Source organism: Cucumis sativus, chromosome 5 (genome assembly GCF_000004075.3).
Source record: "Cucumis sativus cultivar 9930 chromosome 5, Cucumber_9930_V3, whole genome shotgun sequence".
Lineage (NCBI taxonomy): Eukaryota > Viridiplantae > Streptophyta > Magnoliopsida > Cucurbitales > Cucurbitaceae > Cucumis > Cucumis sativus.
In genome coordinates, this window is record NC_026659.2 from 11,208,065 (window position 1) to 11,217,577 (window position 9,513).

At 33.0% G+C, this 9,513-nt stretch overlaps 2 long non-coding RNA genes across 2 annotated transcripts; one reads left to right on the top strand and one right to left on the bottom strand.

Annotated features, from left to right (window-relative positions):
- Nucleotides 1-2,830: 2,830 nt before the first annotated feature.
- On the top strand, nucleotides 2,831-4,461 carry LOC105435396. The gene is made up of 3 exons (XR_969396.2): nucleotides 2,831-2,984; nucleotides 3,397-3,510; nucleotides 4,153-4,461. It is a non-coding gene; the product is annotated as an uncharacterized LOC105435396 (long non-coding RNA).
- Nucleotides 3,188-8,179, bottom strand: LOC116403684. Its single transcript, XR_004216484.1, has 2 exons — nucleotides 7,557-8,179; nucleotides 3,188-4,573 (listed from the first exon to the last, which is right to left on the bottom strand). It is a non-coding gene; the product is annotated as an uncharacterized LOC116403684 (long non-coding RNA).
- Between the last annotated feature and the right edge of the window lie 1,334 nt (nucleotides 8,180-9,513).

A 9,513-nucleotide genomic window follows, 5' to 3' on the forward strand; every position in this document is an offset into this window, starting at 1 on the left:
AAAATTCACCAACCACTAAAAAAACCCAATTTTAGCATCACACTATAGCACATGCCATGACACTATCATGGACATGACATGTGCACACAGGCAGGCCATAGCATGACCCTAAGCAGCACTGGCTAACCTGTAAAATCCCAAATGCTAGGAAAAGCTCGAGTTTTTTAAGAACTTGGAAGATTAGGCTTTTGATTGGAGTTAAGATAAAGAAGAAACTCAAGAAGTGTCATTGAAGGTGTGTCATGATTATTGGAAAAGAGAAAAGACAAGCTAGGGTGGTTAGGATGTTTTTAATGTTAAGGTTAACAAGGGAAAATTTTTGCCCAAGTCCTTGCTAGGTGAGATGGGCATGGGTAGGTGGCCAAAATGAAGTAAAGAACCTCCAAGGATGATGCTAGGTGAGATGGCATAGTTGGGCGACCAAGGTGTGTGTGGCTTGGGCAAAGAAAACCTCTATAAGAGTGACTTAGGTGGCCATGGTGCTTCTAGGTGAAAAGATCTTTGTCATGAGAGATTATTTGAGTGTTATGAGGCCTAGGCGACATGATATTAGGCAAAGAGCCTTGCACGCAAGGAAAGTCATGTAGGCATGAAGAAAGGTTAACATGGTGCATGGTTAAAGCATTGAGCGACGTGGTGAGACTGTGGCCAACCTAAGCAAGTCGGTTGGGTGCTTTACAAGTGACCTCTACATGCATAGCCTAATTTTCCAGCAAGTAGGAGGTGTCAAGAGGGTTGCATTCAGGGTGCCCTATAAATAGGTAACTTAAGAATGGCATTGCTCACAATCTACATGTCTGTTTTGCCTCAAACAACTTTCAAATGTTCAAAAATTGAGTCTATTTTCTAAACTATGGCAGCCGGTCAAATTTAAGGTGAGGAAGATTATGTTTGAGCAAAGAAAAGAGAGAAATGTCATTTTTTTTCTGAGCAAATGAAGCATGGAGCACTTTTCAGAAGCCATATAATAGATCTCTTGGAATTTTAAGTTGACATTTTGAAGTAAGAAAGTTAGGACATTTCTAAGCAACTTTGTAGGAGAAAGTTGTTTCAAAAAAGTTATGGATGTTTAGTTATGAATTTTCAAACCGTAGTTAAGTTTCTAGACAAAAAATAGCTTTTAGGCAGTGCTAAAGGTTGGTCGAGTGATGTGTAAAGCAAGGTAGCTGGGCATGAGGGTTGGAAGAAAAGAGGTTAGTGGTCTGTGTTGGATGAGTGACCAAGGAGTGCACGGCACGACCTGCGAGCAAAGGATGGGTAACACAAAAGGAGTGAGCGGCCTAGGAGGCAAGCAACAACTCTTACGTTCAAGAGATGCCAAGTGCACGACCATGTGAGGTGCGTGGCATGCCCCGTGCGTGAGGTTAGCACGTGACAAGGTTGGGCAAGCCCTGCGCATGCACCAATCTCTCTACCACCCATGCTTACATGCCAACCTATGTCAATTGTTGTTTTTGGGCCATTTTGGTGGTTTTGAAATTTTTAGGTAAATTTTGATATTTTTATAATGATCAAGGAAAATTAATTGGACTTAATTATATTATTTCAAGTCATGAAGAGATTGGAAAAATTTATAGACTAAGAACCTAAGCTTATATTTGTGAGTAAAAAATGAATTTATTAAGTGATTTTGGATCATATTTCTCAAAGTTATTGTTTTAAGTATGATTTGAGTTAAATGGTTGAATTATCTGGTTTATGAACGATTTCCAATACATGTGATTTTCTTAAAATATTTGATCAAACGGGATTACTGAAAAATGTTTTTGGCTTTCAAGGATTAATGATTTTGTCAAGACATGGATTACGGTTTATGGTTTGCCTAATGCAAAAGTTTCTTAGCTTCAACATATTGAAATATTATTTGTAAAGCTTATGATTTATTCAAGTTATCTCAAAATTAACCCTACGAGGTAGATGATGAGGTGACACAGAGGTAAGGTAAGGATACTTATCTCCAAGGAACAGAGATAGGGACGCCTAGTTTAGAGGAATAGAGTTGGGGATGTCTTTCTCTAAGGTGATTTGGTATTGATTAGCTATGTCATCTCATAAAGAGTAGATTCTTGGTCTTAGATGAGGAAAAACCAGTACCTATTTATTGATTTCTAAAATGTTTGCCAAGCTAATGTATTTATGATATCGTTTATGATTACTATTAAAATGTTTGTAAATGTTGTTTTAAAATCTATCACTCATTGGGCTCATTTAGCTCATACTTTCAAAACTGTTTTTCACTTTTCAGGTAGTGGTCGTGTTCTCGGAGTCTAATCCATCGTTGTCTGTTTGTTTTCCACTTTTAAAATCTACAACTGTTAGATAGAAAATCATATAAGATAACAATAAGTATCAAGTAACAATTATACAACAATTATGTAATAACTAATATCATTGACAATTAGTATATTATATAGTAACAAGACAACAACCATATATCAATCAATATCAAATGAAAATTGCCAACATGAGCTTAGCTTTACAATCTCATAGCAACCAGATAGCAATCAAATTTAAGGATATTGGTTTATGCATATATATATATATATATATATATATATATATATATATATATATATATATATATATATATATATATATATATATATATATATTAAAGTTATAGAAGGTTAAAATAATTATTAGAAATATTATATAATTATGTTGGAAAATTGCCAAAATTAGGCCAAATGTATATAAATAAATGAATTAAAGGATTGATTTTAAAAAGATTAAGTTTTAGGACAAATTGTATGTGAAATGTCTAGATTACCCTTTTTTAATTTTTTCTTCTCTTTCCCTTTCCCTTCCCTTTTCCCTTCCCTTTTCCCTTCCCTTCTCTTCAACCTAAAACCATAACCTAAAGAGAGAAATAAAAAATCATCCAATCTCTAGCCTCTCAATCTCTCTAATCTCTTTCAAACTCCCTTTCTCTCAATTTCTTTTGCGATTTCATAGCTAATTTTGATCGAGTTCTCGTGTGTCCGGTAAGAGTTTATGTTTTTTGTTTGGTTCTCTAAATTGAATGCTTATATTGTAGTGTTAGTGTCTCATTCCTCAAGTTCATTATCATTTTCACATATTCATCTACTTCCTTGTTATTTTTCTTGATTTTTCTTGCTTTTGTTAAATATAGTTTTGTCTTTCATTGCTCAAAACCCTATCGGCTAAACAAAAAAGTTGAATTATGTAGGTAGTAATATCTATGAGAAATTGTTTATAACCCATTTAATCTTGTTTCTTGCTCTCAACGTTTTACATTCATTCCAATTGTCTGTAATGTGATGACTCCTCCTTCCTATTTTTATCAATGATTAAATTAAAAAAGCACATTTCCTTAATGCTATGAAAAAAAACTACTAAGCAAGAACAACTTCTGAGTCTTTTGTTATTTTTTAGTTTGATATTGTGAGAAACATGACCGGTCTTTGGTGGAATGGCTAGCAATGTGCAGCGGAGCCCTTGGTTGGATTAGATACATGGTGAAATTTGTGGCAGTTTTCATCTCATTCTGTATGTTTTTTTTATAACCACGCACTTTCTGTTTAGCGATTGTTTTGATTGTATTGTCTTTGTTGTTGTGCATTTTCATTGAATGGTTGAATGACATTGGGTGTTGTCTTGTGTAATTATCAATTTTTATGTTTAGGTAAAGAGACCCTTTAAGCCTTTTTATATTATGTTTGATTTCTCACGCCTTCATTTGAGTGCGGTTTTGTGGATTAATAGACCCCTTTTATTTTCTTGTTAAACAATATTTTTGAGGGGGAGAAATATAATGTATTATAAGGGTGTGCAGTATAGAAATATAATGCATTATCAATAACCAAGTCTTTTATGTTGATTGGGGGTGTCCAAAATTTATGTCTTTTGCCAAAAAAGAAAAAAGATAGAAAAGAAGAAAATCTTAAATACAGTGTGCTAGAGATATCAGTGGAAGTAATTGTGCTTAGTGTCTCAACTCTCAATTGGCTACCTTTAAGACAATCATTGGGAGTAAGAAAGATTGGGTAGTATATGGATTCAATTGCTTTATGTGGTATCGTGATCATCAGTTTTACTTCAAATTTTCAACAAGTGCATGTGAGTTCAGATTTTGTGCTTTTAGTTGTTTGCAAGATCACAACATAAAAAAAGTTTCTTGTTTTAATGCAGGTGGAAGATGGTCTTTTCCTTGATTTTATGTGAGGATGGAAGTCATGAATCTGCAACTTCAAGACTTTCCTTCTCCTTGGTTTTTTTCTTTTTATTTTGTAATCTTTATTGTAAATCCTACTTGTATTTTTAATTTGTAAAGCTAACCAAAGTCATCTCTGGAAGGAGGGGAAACTTCTTTTATTTGTTCTACTTTGTATTCTTTTCTTTTATGGATATCATTTGGTTTGGACTTCAGGCTTTTGGTTTTGGTTATCAAAATCAATGTGTACGTTTTGATTTAGTAACTTGGTGAGAATATGTTGTTTTTCATGGTTCTCAAATATTGTCATTTATAGTGATTATATGCAATGTCTAGGCTTGTCGAAGTAGAGTCATTCCCTGATTGTCTCCCCCTCAAGAAATGTAATGTCAAAAAGCTCTGCAACAATGAAAAGAATCACTATAAATACACACTAATTGATATAATTGTTTCTATTGCTAAATTCATATTAAAAAAAAGCATGAAAGAAGATGAAATCACTATAAATACACACTAATTTACACACTAAGCTCTGCAACAATGAAGATGAAATCAACAAGCATAGAACCACTTCTAGAACGTGCGAGATGCGTGTGAGATGTGTGCGAGATAAAACATAAGGGCTTAATAAACTTAATAAACATGCACAAAATCACTTTACATAACTTAGAAGGGGTAGCAATTTGATTGTAAAACTCAAACTGAAAGTTATAAGTGAGAGATAGTTGCGAGATGTGTGCGAGATAAAACATAAGGGCTTAATAAACTTAATAAACATGCACAAAATCATTCTAAATAAGTTAGAAGGGGTAGTAATTTGATTGTGAAACTCATAGTGAAAGTTTGAAATGTGCAAGATAGTTGCCACATGTGTGCAAGATAAAACATAAAGGCTTAATAAACTTAATAAACATGCACAAAATCATATAATGACGATGATGAAACAATTTCATGAAGAATTATTCAATAATAATGATGATGATGAAATTATGGTATGATGTAAAATACGCACCAAGAACATCAATACATTATAATATCATAACAAGGTTCGTTCTACACAACATTGGCCAATTGAAATCCTTCAATATTCACTTATCTATTTATTCAACACTTGGCCATATAAACCATAATGGAACCTCTAAATTCATAAACCATTATAGCGCCAAAAAAAAAAAACAAAAGGATAGAAAACCAAAAACTTGGGGAAAATGTAGGACTAAGTAAATATATTCATTCATACAGAAAGATGAGCATAGGTCACTAACACTACAATTTCCACATTTGGGTCTAAGGGGAATGCAAGTATTTTGTCCAAATCCAACATGTTCACATGTCAACAATGATTAAAAAATTGAAGAAAAAATCAATAAATGGAGATGTAATAAGAAATTACAGGGAAGAATCCACACAGCCTAGAATCCACACAACCCAACAAACTTCATATCATAAGAAGCAAAAGAGCACAAGTTACCAATTCATTAATTGCTTAAAAAATAGGTAGAGCAAAGCCCAAAAAAAGAACATTAACAAAAAAAAAAAAAAAAGAATAGTTGCAAATTTAGCAATTAAATTCAAATTAATCAAGTATAGCACAATTTTAACAAATTTGCAAATATAGCAAAATTTTAAAAAATTTTCAAATATAGCAAAATTTGTCAAATTCTATAAATGATATAAGTCTATCACGAATAGATCATGTTGCAAATATTGGTCTATCATTGATATACCATATGAAGTCTATCAGCGATACAAGTTTATCAGTGACAGTTTTGCTATATTTGCAATTTTTTTAAATGTTGCTATATCCTTAATTACTATTGCTAAAATAGTCATCCATTGCAATTTTCCAAAAAAAAAAACAATTGAACTTTGTCAATTTGAAGTATACTTCAACTTTGTTAATGTAAACCATGTTGCACTCCTTGTGCTATGATAGATGCAGTAGGTTGTTTTTCCAAGGGATAAACATCCTACCCCATGTGTGAATGTATAGATATAGAAATGCACAATTATGACTAAGAATATTGTTGTGTATGGGTAAACTATATGGTACAGTATGTTTACAAGGAAATAGTGCCATCAAATTCATCGAATCATGGTACCCCAGAGAGCAACTATTTGTAAAAGAACATTACATACAAGAAGAGAATTAATTGGAACTCATTCTTCTTTTGGCAGCTACCGTTCTAATCCTACCCGAGTTTCTTCCGAAAAAAGATAATTGTTTGAGTTATTAAAGGAGAGAAGAGAAGGATCTAATGAACTTTGAAAAATAGATAAAAGTAAAAAAACCGAGAAAAAGAATGATGATATTAATAATAATAATAATAATAATATTATTATTAATTGGATATTTTAAAATAGATTAAATATCAAAATAATATAATTTCGAAGACTCGCCCTATATTAAAAAAATAGATAAAAAGAAAAGGGCCAGTTAGACTCGCCCTATTACAAAAAAAAAAAAAAAAAAACTAAGATGTTTATTTAACAAACACAAGATAATGTTAATATTCTTTTAAAATTTCATTAAAAACCAATGGGATGCTCTAAATAAAACTAAAATTTTCTTTAAAAAATATCAGATTTCGAGTGTATTTTTTTCTGTAGAATTAAGAAAAAACACACGAGAATAATAATGTTAATAATTACTTTTTATTAAAATTTGAAATTTCAAAAGTAGAGTATTGGTATAACTTGACAAAATAAATATAATAAATAATAATTTTAATAACTTTTTAAAATTTCGTTGAAATCTTTTGGTATTTTAACCAAAAGTAAGATTTTGAACTTGAAGATATAGCCAAGATCAACGAAATTTTTATGGAAAATCCCCACTTCTTCCATAAATATCTTCTTGATCTCAGCTATATCCTCGCACTAATAGGTATATTATTTATTTATGTTAAATTCATTTTTTTCTAAATTATTTACATATATTTTGACTAGAATTTTATTTTATATGGGGCGGTTTGGAAAAAAAGATAAACAAGTATATTTTTCTCCTATTATGTCCTATATATAACCAACAATATTATATTATCATGTTTTTTTTTTTCCGGTAGTTTCATTGTCTTGGATTGACAGCTGAAAAAAATTGAAAGACAATAGTAGAATCGTCTTCAACTTATAATTTTTTTATCAATTGAATCTATTGTATTAGTATTTTATTCTAAAAATTATTTTTTCGTTGTTTAAAATGTTTGATGATTATACGTATTAATATAAATTATATAGTTTAGGCATAATTATATTACCTTCCTTATTTACTTTCTATCGTTTCTGTATTTATGCACAATTTGATCCCCACGTAAACACACATAATATTTATCAATAAAATATTCTCCACATGGTATCAGAGCTGTAGCTAGATCTACTGTACCTGTCACCGTCGTGGCGATCTCTGCCGTGAAATCCATTGATGACCAAATCCTTCATCTCATTTTCGTTTGCCGTCAATCTCTGTCTATAGATCTCTACTCAGATTCGACCATATTCGTTCGCCGTTCAACGTTCGACGAAATCTTATTCTCTGTTCGCCGTCGGTCTCTGTCCATAGATCTCTGCTCGCTCCTCGTTCAGATCTGAAGAACGAATTTCACAATCTGCTTCGCGTGTCACGATCATCGTTGATCTCTGCATCTATCGTTCGCAACTCACGAATCTTCTTCGTGATTCATAGATCACGTATCATTTACGCGTCGTTCAGTTGCAAATCTTGCTCAGCAGCGTCGACGCCCAACCACGATTGCTCGCAACCCAGATCCGACGAAGCCCAATCGAAGAAATTCGATTTCGTCCACGTTAGTCGCGATTTGTGGTTGGCGCTTCTGCTTCCGTTACTCTTAAAACGTGCGATTTCAAATATTTGACCCAATGGAAAGACACCGTATTATTAGACCCATTGGCACAATACTTGATGGAACAAATTATATCACTTGGCAAATCAAATGAAAAATTTTCTAATTGGACAAAAACTATGACGCATTGTAACTGGCGACATAACCAAACCAACTAAACAAGGACAAGGAAGAAGATAGCAAATTCATTGAATGACTCAAAGGGGATAGTAAGAATCATTAAATTATCACCTCGCTTGATAACACTTTTATTCTTGCTATACATGCACAATTTGATGCTTTTGATGATACTAAATAATTATAGAATTTTTTGTCTACACGTTTTAAATCTATTGGATTAGCCCATTACTATCAACTGCATAGTACACTTGTCAATCTCAATCAAGATACTGGTCAATCTGTTAATGAATAGCTTGATCAGCTAAAACCAACAAAGATCATCTCCGTCTTATTAAAGTCCTTATGGGATTTTGCCTAGAATATGAATCTGTCAGGGCTGCCTTACTACACCGGAGTCCCTTGCCCTCATTGGATGCAGCTATCCAAGAACTTATGTTTGGAGAAAAGTGACTTGGCATTAATTCTACTAAACAATCTGATGTTGTCCTTGTCAACACTTATATGCCCAATAAAGCATCAAATGCCTTTTATAAGAATTGTAAGCTCTCTGGTCTGCCCTAAAATAAAGTGCAGTTATTGCCATAAACGTGGTCATATATCATCAATCGTCTTCCTTCTTCTGTTCTTCAGAACACCTCCCCATTCGAAAGACTATATGGTACTTCTCCCAACTACTCTAATCTTAAAGTTTTTTGTTGTGCCTGCTTTGTTCTTTTGCATCCTCATGAACACAATAAACTCGAACCACATGCCCGCCTCTGTTGATTTCTTAGTTATGGCACCAAACATAAAGGATTCAATTGTTGGAATCCTCTTTCTAAACGACTCCAAATATCTCGACATGTCACCTTTTAGGAACATACTATGTTCTCTCGTTTGTCCTCTTTCCACGCCTACCTCTCCAATCCTCATTCTTTCTTTACTGATACATTTGTTGACCTTTTTCCTCTTTCTGAACCCACTTTGGATACTAAGCTTGCACAATCTACACATGCTCCTGCAAATCTAGAACAACCGCTTGTCTTCGATGATGTTCCTGAATCTACTCCAAACACCCATCTTCGTCGTTCTACCCGGGTAAGAAAACCTCTGACTCATCTCACTGATTACCATTGTTTTTTCACCATTGTTTCCCTTGTTGAACTCACCTCTAATCAAAAGGTCAATACTAACCCTTTATGACAGAAAGCAATGGATGAAGAATTACAGGCTCTTGAAAAGATGCACACTTGGGACTATGTTGATTTACCTCCTGGTAAAAGACCCATTGGATGCAAATGGATTTATAAAATCAAAACTAACTCTGATGGAACTATAGAACGCTATAAAGCTCGTCTTGTTGCAAAAGGGTACTCACAA